Below are 12,862 nucleotides of genomic sequence, written 5' to 3'. Positions count from 1 at the left end.
TTCTGCCGCCAATCAGTAATGTCCGCATTACTGTGTTCCGGTTTTGAAAGGTAAGGGTAATGCTGAAATTAAAAGGCATACGATACTTGTCAACTTATGTCTCAGGGTCACGGGCGCAGTGGCAGTGCCCTTCAGATCTTTGCGATTTAAAGCACTGCAACTGTTATGGACAAGCAACTAGCTTACCATCAGGTGCACGACTTGTTCGTTCCGTCACTTGTTATAATAATAATAATAATAAAAAGAACTGCCACTCAGAGGTCCCGAGTTCTATTTCTGGGCCGGGCGTAATATCTGTATGGCCTACAATTATTTGTCTAGTGAGTTTAGGTGTAATTTGTGTTCGACTGTTTCTATGGCACCCGCGATACAGGGTTTTCTTAGTGCGGGGCTATGAGTCTCACTTAAATTGCTACGACGCTGATTTTCAGCGGATCTTATTTTTATCGTAACGATGGTATACACTAAAATGCTTCCCATCGTGGTGAATGGATTTACCAATCGGCGTAAGATACTCGCCGATTGCTGTCCAGGGTACGCCATATATATAAAAAAGGAATGGTAATCGTGCGGGGGAAGCTCTTTTCATGCATCCCAATTGCCTAATTTCAGGTCTTCTAATTCTTATTATGAACTTCTTATTATGAACCTTCCTTTAGAAACTGTATCCGATCTTTTTTTTATAATATCAAGTGACGGGGCGAACACGTAGTGCGCCTGATGGTACGCTACAGGTCTGTCCACGCCTATCTACAGATTTATCAAATTTCCATCACTGTTGTAGTGCTATATTGTTGTATTTAAAGAGATTAGCAGATTGTAGTAGCAATAGAGTTCCTTGTGAAAGAGTTCGTCCAGGATAGTACTGCCTGCTTACCTATTTCTGCCGCCAAGCAGTAATGTCTGCATTACTGTGTTCCGGCTTTGAAGGGTAAAGGTGCTGGTGAAATTACAGGCACATGGGAATGACGGGCGCAGTGGCAGCCCATCAGATCTTTGCAACTTAAAGCTCTGAGTGCTAACGGTTATGGACACGCGTGTAGCCCACCAACAGGCGCACGACTCTGTTCGTCCCGTCACTTAATGTTATAAAAAAAAGACATTGGTATTTTCTTACGAGAGTGAGCGATTCGGCCAATATTATTGTAAGGACAGCATGCGGAGTAGCCAAGTAGCACGTTATTTGGTAAGCGAACACTCCATTTTTAAAATATAAAGAAATTGATTATAATTATACTATTATTTGTAATGTAAATTCAATTTAATTTAATTCTTCATTATTTACTTCATTAATAATATTAATTTTCCGTTAATAAAATTCAATTTAATTGTTATGTAATGTAATAAGTAATGTTAAATTTATTAATGGGTGTGTAGCTAACTAAAGAAATATTTTAATTTCTTTTTTTATTACTACTAGACGTTCAATGTAAGTAACTTATAAACTGAAGCCATAAGTATCATGGCCCTCGCAATTAAGGCGAGTCATCGGAGGGAAGCGGAAAAAACTATTTTGCTAGATCAAATGGTTTAGGTATTTATTATTAAATAACGGTTTTACAAGAAAATCACATCTAAGGGTATTTATCTAAAGAGTGTACTAATGTGTTATACTATAAAATTTATTTATCCGATTTTTTAAAATCCTGAAAATACACTAAAATAAAAGTCTAAAGCAAATTATTTAGGAATAAAATATCTAACTTTGTATATAATATTTGATGGAGAATTTCTCTTTAAGTACTGCAGAGAACCTGAAAAATTTTGGTTTACAACTGAAGCCCTATTAGTTATTAAATTCACATATATTCCAAAATTTGCAATTTGCGCAGCAAGTTTCTCCACCTGTTCTTATTTTATTCATATAACTAATTTACCGACCCCCCACCTCACCCTTAAAATCTAGGCTTGCTTTGAAGTAATCTCGCCTTAAGAAGCTACGTAATTAGTTTTTTATTTACGAATGTAGTAATTAACAGCGAATTTTATATTGCTTTCACATTTATATAAAACTTAGGTAACGTGATATTTTAAAATTTCGGTATAATTAGATAGTCCGATCGTCTTTTTTATAATGATATCAAGTTATGAGACGAACAAGTTAGTGCCTAATTGTGTAAATATGCCTAAAATTAGTATAAGAATTTAAATTTTTGGACCAAAATATATGTATGTTTCGATTGTGGTTTTCTGTTTCATGACGGCCATGGCAGAATAGCAAAGGCTACGTAATTAGCATAGTTCTCAAATGCTGATTTGTGAACCTTTATGTTACGAAGTTTTAACTACATATATGTACTTTTTTCGTCTTTTTTTCTATTGTTGTTTTTTCTCGTGTATTATTTATGAAGGATTTACGTTATTTGCTATAATTTATTTATTTTGCATGCAAATAAAGCCGATTTATTTAAGTCGCCCGCCTGGTGGTATGAGAAGCGCCTGTCCATACCAGTTGCAGTGTCACTCTGAGCTTTAAAAACGCTAAGTTCTGAGGGGTACTGCCACCGCACCCATCCCACACTCACGTGTCTAGGCACGTTTATACAAGTTTACCATCTGATTACGTTTAATAGAGTCACATCACGAAATATCACTCATATTTTTATTGAAACCCCGTGTACTTTATTTTCGGACTTCTAATCACTCTAAGCGAATTTTTTATAGGATTCCTTCAACAAAATTGGGAAATCATTATCCAAAAGCAATAAACAGGGGTGAAAAAGACATCAGAAGTCTTTATGTGTGCGTTATTCAAGAAAATCTATAAAACGTTTACGATCATGCCACAAATTTTAATCAGCTAAGTGCTTTGCCATTTATTCTGAAACCCTCACCTAGGCTATTTAGGGTTCAGTGTACTGTGTGTCTAATAATGTACTTCTTGTTTTATTTTTTCTTCTTTGGTATCGTTTGTGATAGTCAAATAAATGTTTCTTTCTTATTCTTTATACTAGAGCTTAGTTTTCTTGCAACTACTTGTACCGAGTATGCACACGGTAGAAGTAGTACAAGTTGTGTTTTCAAGAATAATTTTAAAGTAATAGATGCTGTTTGTTCATTTGCACAATATGTCACTTCTAATAATAACTGCCTACGTGGCCAAATGGTTACTATGCTGGTCTGCCACGCAGAGGTCCCGGGTTCAATTCCTGGGCTGAGATTAATATTTGTATGGCTTATGTTTATTTCTCTCGTGACTTTGGGTGTAATTTGTATTTATCTTGTGTGTGAATATGACACCCATGATACATGGTTTCCCTAATGCGGGGCTATGAGTGTGTAAAAGACAATATTCACAAAGAATAATAAAATTGTCGTAATTGCCGTGGTAGCCTAATGGTTTGACCTACCGCCTGCCGTGCAGAATCCATGGGTTCGAATCCGATTTATGTGCGAAATTTATCATGAGCTTTTCGGTAAAGTAAAACATCGTGATGAAACCTGCACGTCGAAGAAGGTCCACAACCCTCGGAAAACGTGTGAACTTTCCAACCCGCATTGGGCCAGTGTGGCGGACTATGGCCTAAAACCCGCGCCCAGCAGTGCAGTGGAACGTATAAAATGGATTGATGATAATGATGATGTATAAAATTGTCTCATTGTACAATGTTATGATCGGGTATGATAGAAAATTTTGTATGACTGGGATTAAATTAAGTATGTACCTACAGTATAATATCCAAAATAAAGAATAGATAAAAAACACAATGCTTTTACCTCACCAGCTGATGTAGGGGCAACGCTTTCGTCTATTTTACATTGAAAAAAAATCAATTAACTAATAAAAGTTGTTAAAACTATATGTCCTACTTGACCGAGCATGGGAAAAGTATAGTTTTTAGTAGTAATAGAAGCAGATAGGAGCCTAAACTAAGTGGAAGCTTAGGTAAAAATGCCTTTTGGTAAAATTACAAGTTGTTTACTACAAAAATACAATATTTTGATAAAATAATTATAACTTTTTTATTTAAAAAAAAACCGACCTCGAAGGTTTGCTTATCGGGTTTTTTAATGGAATTACATCTTTTGCCAAGTTCTATTGCAATCGGTACACGGAAAGTGCGCCAAACCAGATTCATCACCTAGTTTGCCATCTTTAGAGATGGGATATTTTCTTCAAATTTAAATGCGACAAATATTGAGGTACTCTCTTTAAAAAAAAGACTCACCAAAATCGCTTCACAGATGCCGAAGTAATCTCGTAACATACACACAAAAAAATGCAATCGAATTGAGAACCTCCAACAACAAGCTCTTACTGTTAAAGTTAATAATTAAAAAATAGTTATTTTTGACACAAGTGCGGAAAGTTAGTCTTAGATGACAAATCCGCACGTGTATAAAACGACCTTTTTTAATACATTTGTAAAAAACTACACTGAAAGTAAAATAAAACAGTATTTTAAAAAAACTCTTATTATTTCTTTGTCTGTTAAAAATTCAGAGTACAATAGCAACTGTTGACAGTATTCAGCCACATTAAAATTACTATTTTAGTGGCGCGGCGCGCAGCGGTCTCGCGTAATACTCACCTCCGGTCATTGTTAATACTCAATCAGCCATCTTTATGGAAAATATTTTGGTATTTTTAAATGTAACCTGAAAAATGTGTTGTTTTATAAAACACCTATGCAATTTAAACAAATAAGATGTTTGTAAGTAAATATAAGTTTTAATGACGAATGACTTACATCATAAAGCACATAAATATTAAATAAATATACAACCTCTTTACTTCTATGTTTAAGATTTGAAGCAACAGTATATTAAAAACAAAAAAGGAAAAGTAAAAAGCACTAGTGCGAAAAATCCAACTTTCGGCACGATTTGTAGTACGAAAAATACCACGTTTTGAGCAACTGTATTAAAAATTATTTAATATTACAAAATATAATTATAACGAAAAATTACTGTAGCAAGTTTAAATATTTTATACTGTTAAAGTTTTTTAAATTACATCCCAAGGAAAAATATGTAAAATGTGGAATGAAAATATGTATGTGTAAAAAGAAAGCGGTTTTCAATTCGAGTGTATTTTTGTGTGTGTGTGTGTGTGTGTGTGTGTGTGTGTGTGTGTGTGTGTGTGTGTGTGTGTGTGTGTGTTACGCGATTACTCCGATATTTTAGAACCGATTTCGACGATTGTTTTTTTCGTTAAAAAGGAGGTATTCTATAGGTAATGTTCCACCTGTAAGTGTTGCAAATTAGGGGATGAATCCGGTTTACAAATGTTATTTCCAAAAACTTTTCATGTCGGTTTTTTTACAACAATAATAATTATTTATTTATTGTCAGACAAAATGATCCATAATATTTGTAAGTAAAAGGAGTACTTAAGCTAGTGTTATTGTGAACTTAAAAAAATTAGAAATAATTAAATTTATAATGCTCCTGTCATTTTTTTTTACAACCAGTGTCTCACCCATGTCTCAACAAATAATGAATAATAAATTATTGAATATTTTTGGTATTCTATAATTGCGTATATTTATTTCTTCCAAAGCAAAACAACGTTTTGGGCTCTTTACAGTTCCATTGTCACGATTCATTGTATTATTGGTAAGTACCTAAATATCGACGAGATCATAACTAATTAACTAATACCACTGCCTACTAACACACTATCACAGGGCAGTCAACCGCCATCATGGGACCTGTAGAGCCCAAAATATTGGTTTGTTTGAAATAACAAATATACGCTATATAGATCCGAAAATAAAATAGTTTTATTTCTAACGTGTAGCAAAAACCCTAAGAAGTCGATATTGATAACTTTATTAAAGTCGTAAAATACGCCCGGAATATTAACTGAACCCGCCAATTTACTTTTAGAACTGTACTTTCCTCCATATTTCTAATCCTCCACAGAAATAGTCAGTAATCCGATTTGCGCCGCTTCTAGAAGAGGGTCTTCCATAATTGGACCACAATTTCCTTTGGTTTCACTCTAACTGTTGCGTCGCGTTCAATGTGGTGTATAAAATGCGATGCTATATCGTTTATGCTATACCTCAAACTAGTCGCGAAGGAAATGTATATACAATTATATTTGACGTTCAATAACTTGGAGAATCAATTTCTTAGGTAAGCTTTCTTCCTTCGTATCGTGTTATGTGGACTCTTCAGTTCCTACTCTATACCTAAGAACCAAGTAATATAATATACCCACAAATCTTTTGAGTTACAACAAATAAAGTATAATTATATACTACATTGATCTTCTCCTTCATCATCACCAAACATCATCAACCATCTTTGTATATCCTACTGCTAGGCACCGGTCTCCTCTTCTCGGGCTCCATACACGTCACATGGGTCAAAGCTGACTGAGATGGCACGACTGTGTGCGTGTGAGCGCCTGTGCTCGTTTGCACCTCAGGCCGCAACTATCAATAATTAGGCATCTTTTGGTGTAATTTTTTTTAGTCACTATTTTCTTTATTTATTATTGTTATCATACCGATACTTCGTAACAGAAAGGACATAAAAGCCAAACTGTGAAATATACAACACGAGAGAAGAACAAAAATTTATAAATGTTTTGGTAACTTCTTTATTTTTGTAACTAATTTACATTAAATACTTTTTAAGTGAAAAACAAAACTTTAAGTACAAAACTTTGAGTCGAAAGAGCATGAAATAGTAAACAATTCAATGTTTATCATTATTGATCTTCACGCTCTACCTATATTTTGAATACTTTATTATTATATATATGAAATTACCTAATACGACGTAATAATAAAAATTTATAGGACGAATATACTACCGTATTATATTGGATACACCCATGCCAATCATAAAAGCTCTTTATGTCCATAACACAAGATAGAAAACTAACTATCTAAAAACTGAGGTACACCTACGTAGAGCTTTATAGTTGGATATACACAGTGATGTCGTCTTTGATTGCTTCGTTCCCTTGGTAAAAGGAGTTTTATAAATCCTATTTGATGAAAGAATCAGTTCTATTGTGTTTTCTTCTATGTTGGGGATGTGTTTTAGGAAATTATGTAGTGGCATAATTTAGTTGATGTTATGTTGTAATTTCTTTTTGAGATCTTTTGCAAAGTATTTGTTTACAGTGTGGTTCAAAAAAATTACTTACTTACTTTTTGAATCATAAGTAAAAAAACTATTCATACCTAATCTATCATTGGAACAACTCGATGAATTAAATCATTAAGAGCGATGCCAGTGCGTTAATTGCGCCGATCATCGAAAAGCTATGATTTCTGCGTACTGAGTGCCACACGAGCAATGTGACAACGTAACGCCTCCGCCACTTACTTATGTACCGCAGCTCCCCTTGCCGCTTCGTCTCCTGGCCCTTTGTCCGACGTACACATGTTTCAACGTACCATGTGGCATGTCCTTTTGCCTCCGTAGTATGCCGCCTCGATAAAGCTATTATATCCAAATTTAGCTGCCAAATTCAAGTGATAAACATTTAAAATTTTATCGTTTTTAAATGTTTTAAAGGCGGCATTTTAAAGTTTTATCACCATGGCGAAAATGGCATGCACCGTGACGGCACATTTTATGACATTGCGAGCGCCGGCGACTAATTACTACAAAAGATTAACACAGTACCAAACATGGCTGTAAGGTCACGGCTGATTTTAAAACATTTACACGGAAATTTTATCAACGGAAAAATTGAGCGCGACAAACGAGGTGAAAAGACATTTTTTGTTTCATGGTTTTCGCGGCGATGATTAAACAACAAATATAGCTATATACTCAATTTCACATGTCCTTGTTCTTCAAATTGTATAACAATAGGTCATTACCAAAAAAGCAAACTTAGATTTATCAACGAATTAAATATTGTCACGGGGAGGTTTATCATACATATTCTGCCATGCAACAGCCACTGATTTATATATAATACAACGCCTAGTCACCGCTCAGGCGTCATAACGCCGACGCAACGCATCGTGTGACATCGCTCTAAGGACAATAGCGCTTGTATTACAGAAGAAACGTGCTGGAAAACACTGTCGTACTTTGAATTCGTTTTATTTCTCCAAACATACTCAGCATGAGAGACAACTTTTCTCTCCCCGCCCAAAATCTTAAAACAACCTAAAACTATTCTAACATTCAGCAGTGACATCTAGCGGCGTAATTGGTAACAACAATAATATTAAAATGTCGATAAAACGACTTTCAATACAACTAATTGTAATTACAAAATGATCAAATTGTTAGTTTGACCCTTATGCTTAGGACCTATCGACATATTTTAGAGGTAGTCCTATGCAACCACATTACAGGAAGCAACACAACCAGGAAATCACATTAACTACTATGGTAATTAATGTAATGTCCTTTGTACCGTATAAAATAATTGACAGTGAAAAACAATAAAGGTGTGATAACTAAATTATATTGGCGTTTTGGCTTTAAAAGTAGTAGCCGTGTGTAACGCCGTGTGTAACGGCTTATGAGCCGTTACACACGGCGAATTTTAGCAGCGCGTCTGCAACGATTCAGTCAGCGATGCAGTTGCTAACCGTCTACTTTTACACACACTCGACTTAAGCAGCGACACAATCGCGATTCAAACGCGTTGCACGCTTTTAATTGTTCAACATAAGCGACTGCAGCGATGCAGTCGCGCGGCTGCATCATTGCAACTGCTTATAAATCGCAAATGTTTGTAAAAATGTTTGTATCGCTGCTAACAGTCGCCTTGTGTAAGTGCTTTAAGATTTACATGGAATTACTTATGCCAAGGTATATTGCTGGAATCGTTCGGACCTGGAGGCGTACGCGAGTCGATCGATTTTTTAAATAATATGAAGTAACGGGACGAACCAGTCGTGCGCCTGATGACAAGCTACACACCTGTCCATAACAGTTGCAGTGCCACTCAGAGCTTTAAATCGCAAAGATTTGAGGGGCACTGCCACTGCGCCCGTCACCCTGAGACGTAACATAACCCTTCCAAACCGGAACACAGTAATGCTGACATTACTATTTGGCGGCAAAAACAGGTAAGGTGGCAGTACTTCGCTGGACCAATTTTTTTTACAAGGAGCTCTACTGCTACTAAGATTGCGCACACGCGGAAGCCTGACAACGTTACATCAGCACGTGAATCGCTACAATATCATTACATACTATCAGTCTTTAATAATGACTAATTGAAGAACTATTATTGAATGTTATTTAATTAGTAGAATATGATTAAAATTCCGGAATGAACAACTCGCGGCCTTTAGAGGTATACGTGACAACCACGAAGTTAAAATCAACAGTATGAGTAAACAATAACTATTAAATTTACAAACTTAGTACAGCGGCAGTTTGATCATTATTCCAGATTAGACAACATAAATTGACAGTTCTTGTTAACTGAATATTTAAATAAGGATAATTTGCCTATTAATCAAATCAAAACACGTATAATGTATACGATATACATTTTTCAAATGGCTTTAATTTGGTTTGTAAAAACATAAATTCTGAAATAAAGCCAGTGTCAATACCGCTCGACCCAAGCAAAAAGAACAGTATAGGGAAAATTAGAAATCGAGCCAAGGTAGTATAGACTCTTATGTGGCTCTATCTACACCCCTCATTTAAAAAGTGACAACATTGACACTGTCACTATGACAACGATATAAAATCCGCACACAAGGAGGAAAATGCGATCTGCGCTTCGTTTTGTCAAGTTGCCGGCTGTCACTTTCACACTTCTACTTTTATGCTGATATGGTATTTCTAGCAGTTTGTTTATTTATTTTCGTTTAAATAGCTATCACATATTTCTTCAATTATCTATATCCTTACATGATGCCGATGACTTTGAACAATGTGACCAACGTTCGCAGACCATCAACCCCATTCAGTCCCGTCAACCTTCCACTCCACTCAGTTTCCGGTGCACAATTAAGCACAATAGAATTCTGGTAAATGTTAAGTATACTAAAACACAATAGACCCCATCATACAGCGCATCACAATACAATTGTAATTAGTGATTAATTGACTTCGTAACTATAGTGACAGTGAACTTTCATAAGACTAACATCATTCAGGACCGTGAGATACAATGAGGTAAAACTAAATATTAATTATTATGAACAAATTTGACAGGAACGTTAGAACACTTTAAATTTTTAGGCGTAAAAATTAACGACAAGTTTGATTAAAACCTATCTAGTAATACTGCATGGAGTCTACAATCTATATTATTATGTTTATGTTCTAAGGAAGGCACGTGATACTTCCGCCACGTCTACAACACTACGAGCCTTTCAAGGCTACGTCGTAGCATTCTTACCCCTCCACATACGGGTTTATTGTATAAGAAAATTCAACAAATAAATGCTACTGGTAATAAATAATAATGTAACATACATAAAATACGAACGGTGAATGTATGTTTTTGGATGCCAGGAGTCGTGTAAGCCTTTATTAAAACTCTTAACATTTTCCTACAGCCTCTCACGTACATTTTCGAAGTATTTTGTTTTGTAAAATAGTAAGAATGAATCAAGGACCAGAAATATTGCCAAAAAATTTGCGTGGAAATATAAAAGTGATAAATAACCTTCGACGTAAATGCAAGCTGATCAAACTGTATATATATATACATATATAGGACTGCGTATAGGACTAGTCTACATGTAAACCTCTACATTAATTAATTTTAATGTTCGTAGCATTGTAAATAATCGTGTCCCGTCCGTGACACGGTGGTGGCACGATTTGGGCCCAGTAAGGCCTAATGTGAATAATCTTAAATTGAGCTAAATTTAAGTGCGATACTTCAATTATAATGTACACTGAGCTATTACATTGTCTGGATCTGAATCACTTCACATATTATGTACATAATTTAATTTAGCTCTAACTGCTGCTGTTGGAATTGCTACAGAATTACAATGGTTTCTGAGGAAACCGCCAATTCACGTATGGTAATGATGTTGACAAGTTAGCCATATGGATTTTCATACTTTTTATGTGCTGGATTTATAGTACTCCATAACATGACCTCCTAAATCCCCGTGAACATCAAAATGTGCTTAATATGTCAAGCGGTTCAGACCCAAATAATCTAATTGCCCGGTGTACATTATAATAAAACTATTGCATTTAAATTTAGCTCAGTATATTTTACATGAACGTAGGATATTTATACAAATACGATTTTCATACAAAATTCAAGGCACTTGCTTGGGCCTGAAGCATATTTAGTACACTTGAATGTACATTGGGCGCTTAGCGCTTTTCTAAATTGAAATTTACTGAGTTTTATTGGGGATAATCCTTTACATCGGTAAAGACTCGTAGGATGATGTACGCAGGATGAGGCAGCAACCAAGACACCGGCTATTCATACGCCCACCAAATTGGAAACTACGCAGCTTTAAATTCGCCTTGTTGAAACCTTCAGTGACTATAAGGATATTTTAAAAGGAAAACGTTGCCAAGACTTTAGGCACAATACCCCAGGGCGTTTCCCTTTATGAAATCAAAGGGATAAATAAGTACATATTTAGTATTCCTTGAAGACAAAAGTCTTCGAGCAGTGCGTAGTGCCAGCGATGACCTACGGCTCTGAGACGTGGCAGAAAGGTTCTCGAATGGAGACCACGAACCTGAAGGCTTTCAGTGGGACGGCCTCTACTAGATGGACGGATGACCTGGCAAGGGCGGCGAGTAACCGATGGATGCACGTCGCGTCCGATCAGCTGGTCTGGAAATCTTTGGGGAGGCCTATGTTCCGCAGTGGTCGTTTTCCGGCTGATACGATGATGATGATATTATTATAATTTCTCAAATGACTTCGGAATATAACTGTAATTATTTTATTACTTAACTGCCAGGTATTGAACAAAAGGGATGTGCTTAATTATTATTTTTCCAATTAATATAACCTTGAACATCAATCAAAGTTCTGTTGACTTATCATATCTAATTGCCTACCATAACGACTCCAAGCCCATTAACCTATATGAAATAACAATAAAAACTGATCGATTAGTAGATCAATGATGTACGAAACTTTCCAGACAATTCTGTTGATAATTTTTCATTGTAGAACTGGGGATGGAAATTGTGGGATGGAATGGTAATTACAGCACGCTAACACGTAATAGACTGATCGATAGTTACTGTGTAATTACAATATTTATTCATTTACAACCGAATAAATTCATCGGCTTTTGACGATTGTCTAAATTTTTAACCGACTTCAAAAAAAGGAGGACGTTCTCTATTCGACTGGTTTTTTTTGTATGTACGAGTATGTTACGCGATATCTCCGGTATTTGTGAACCGATTTAGATGATTCTTTTTTGTTGGAAAGAGGGTACCTCCACAGTAGTCCTATTTAATTTTGAACAAAATCATCCACCTCTAAGAGTGGATTTTCACGCATGAAGATCGTTATAAATAACGCCTAAACTTTATTATAAGGAACTAGGAAGGAATGTACTTAGAGTATACTGAGATCATTTCATTTCATTTCATTTCGCTTCGCTTCACTTCGCGTCACTTCACTTCGCTTCGCTTCGCTCCACTCCACTCCACTCCACTCCACTCCACCACACACACACGCGCACACACACGCGCACGCGCACGCGCACGCGCACGCGCACGCGCACGCGCACGCGCACGCACCCGCGCCCGCGCCCGCGCACACACGCACGCACGCACGAACGCACGCACGCTCGCACGCACGCACGCACGCACGCACGCACGCACGCACGCACGCACGCACGCACGCACTCACACACACACACACACACACACACACACACACACACACACACACACACACACACACACAGTAATAGATAAAATTTGTTACAACGGCGTATGTACTCCAAATGGGGCAGTTTTA

The sequence above is a fragment of the Hyposmocoma kahamanoa genome, unplaced genomic scaffold (genome assembly GCF_003589595.1).
Source record: "Hyposmocoma kahamanoa isolate Upper Pololo Valley unplaced genomic scaffold, ASM358959v1 66, whole genome shotgun sequence".
In the NCBI taxonomy this organism is placed as follows: Eukaryota; Metazoa; Arthropoda; class Insecta; order Lepidoptera; family Cosmopterigidae; genus Hyposmocoma; species Hyposmocoma kahamanoa.
This window is presented reverse-complemented; position numbering follows the sequence as displayed.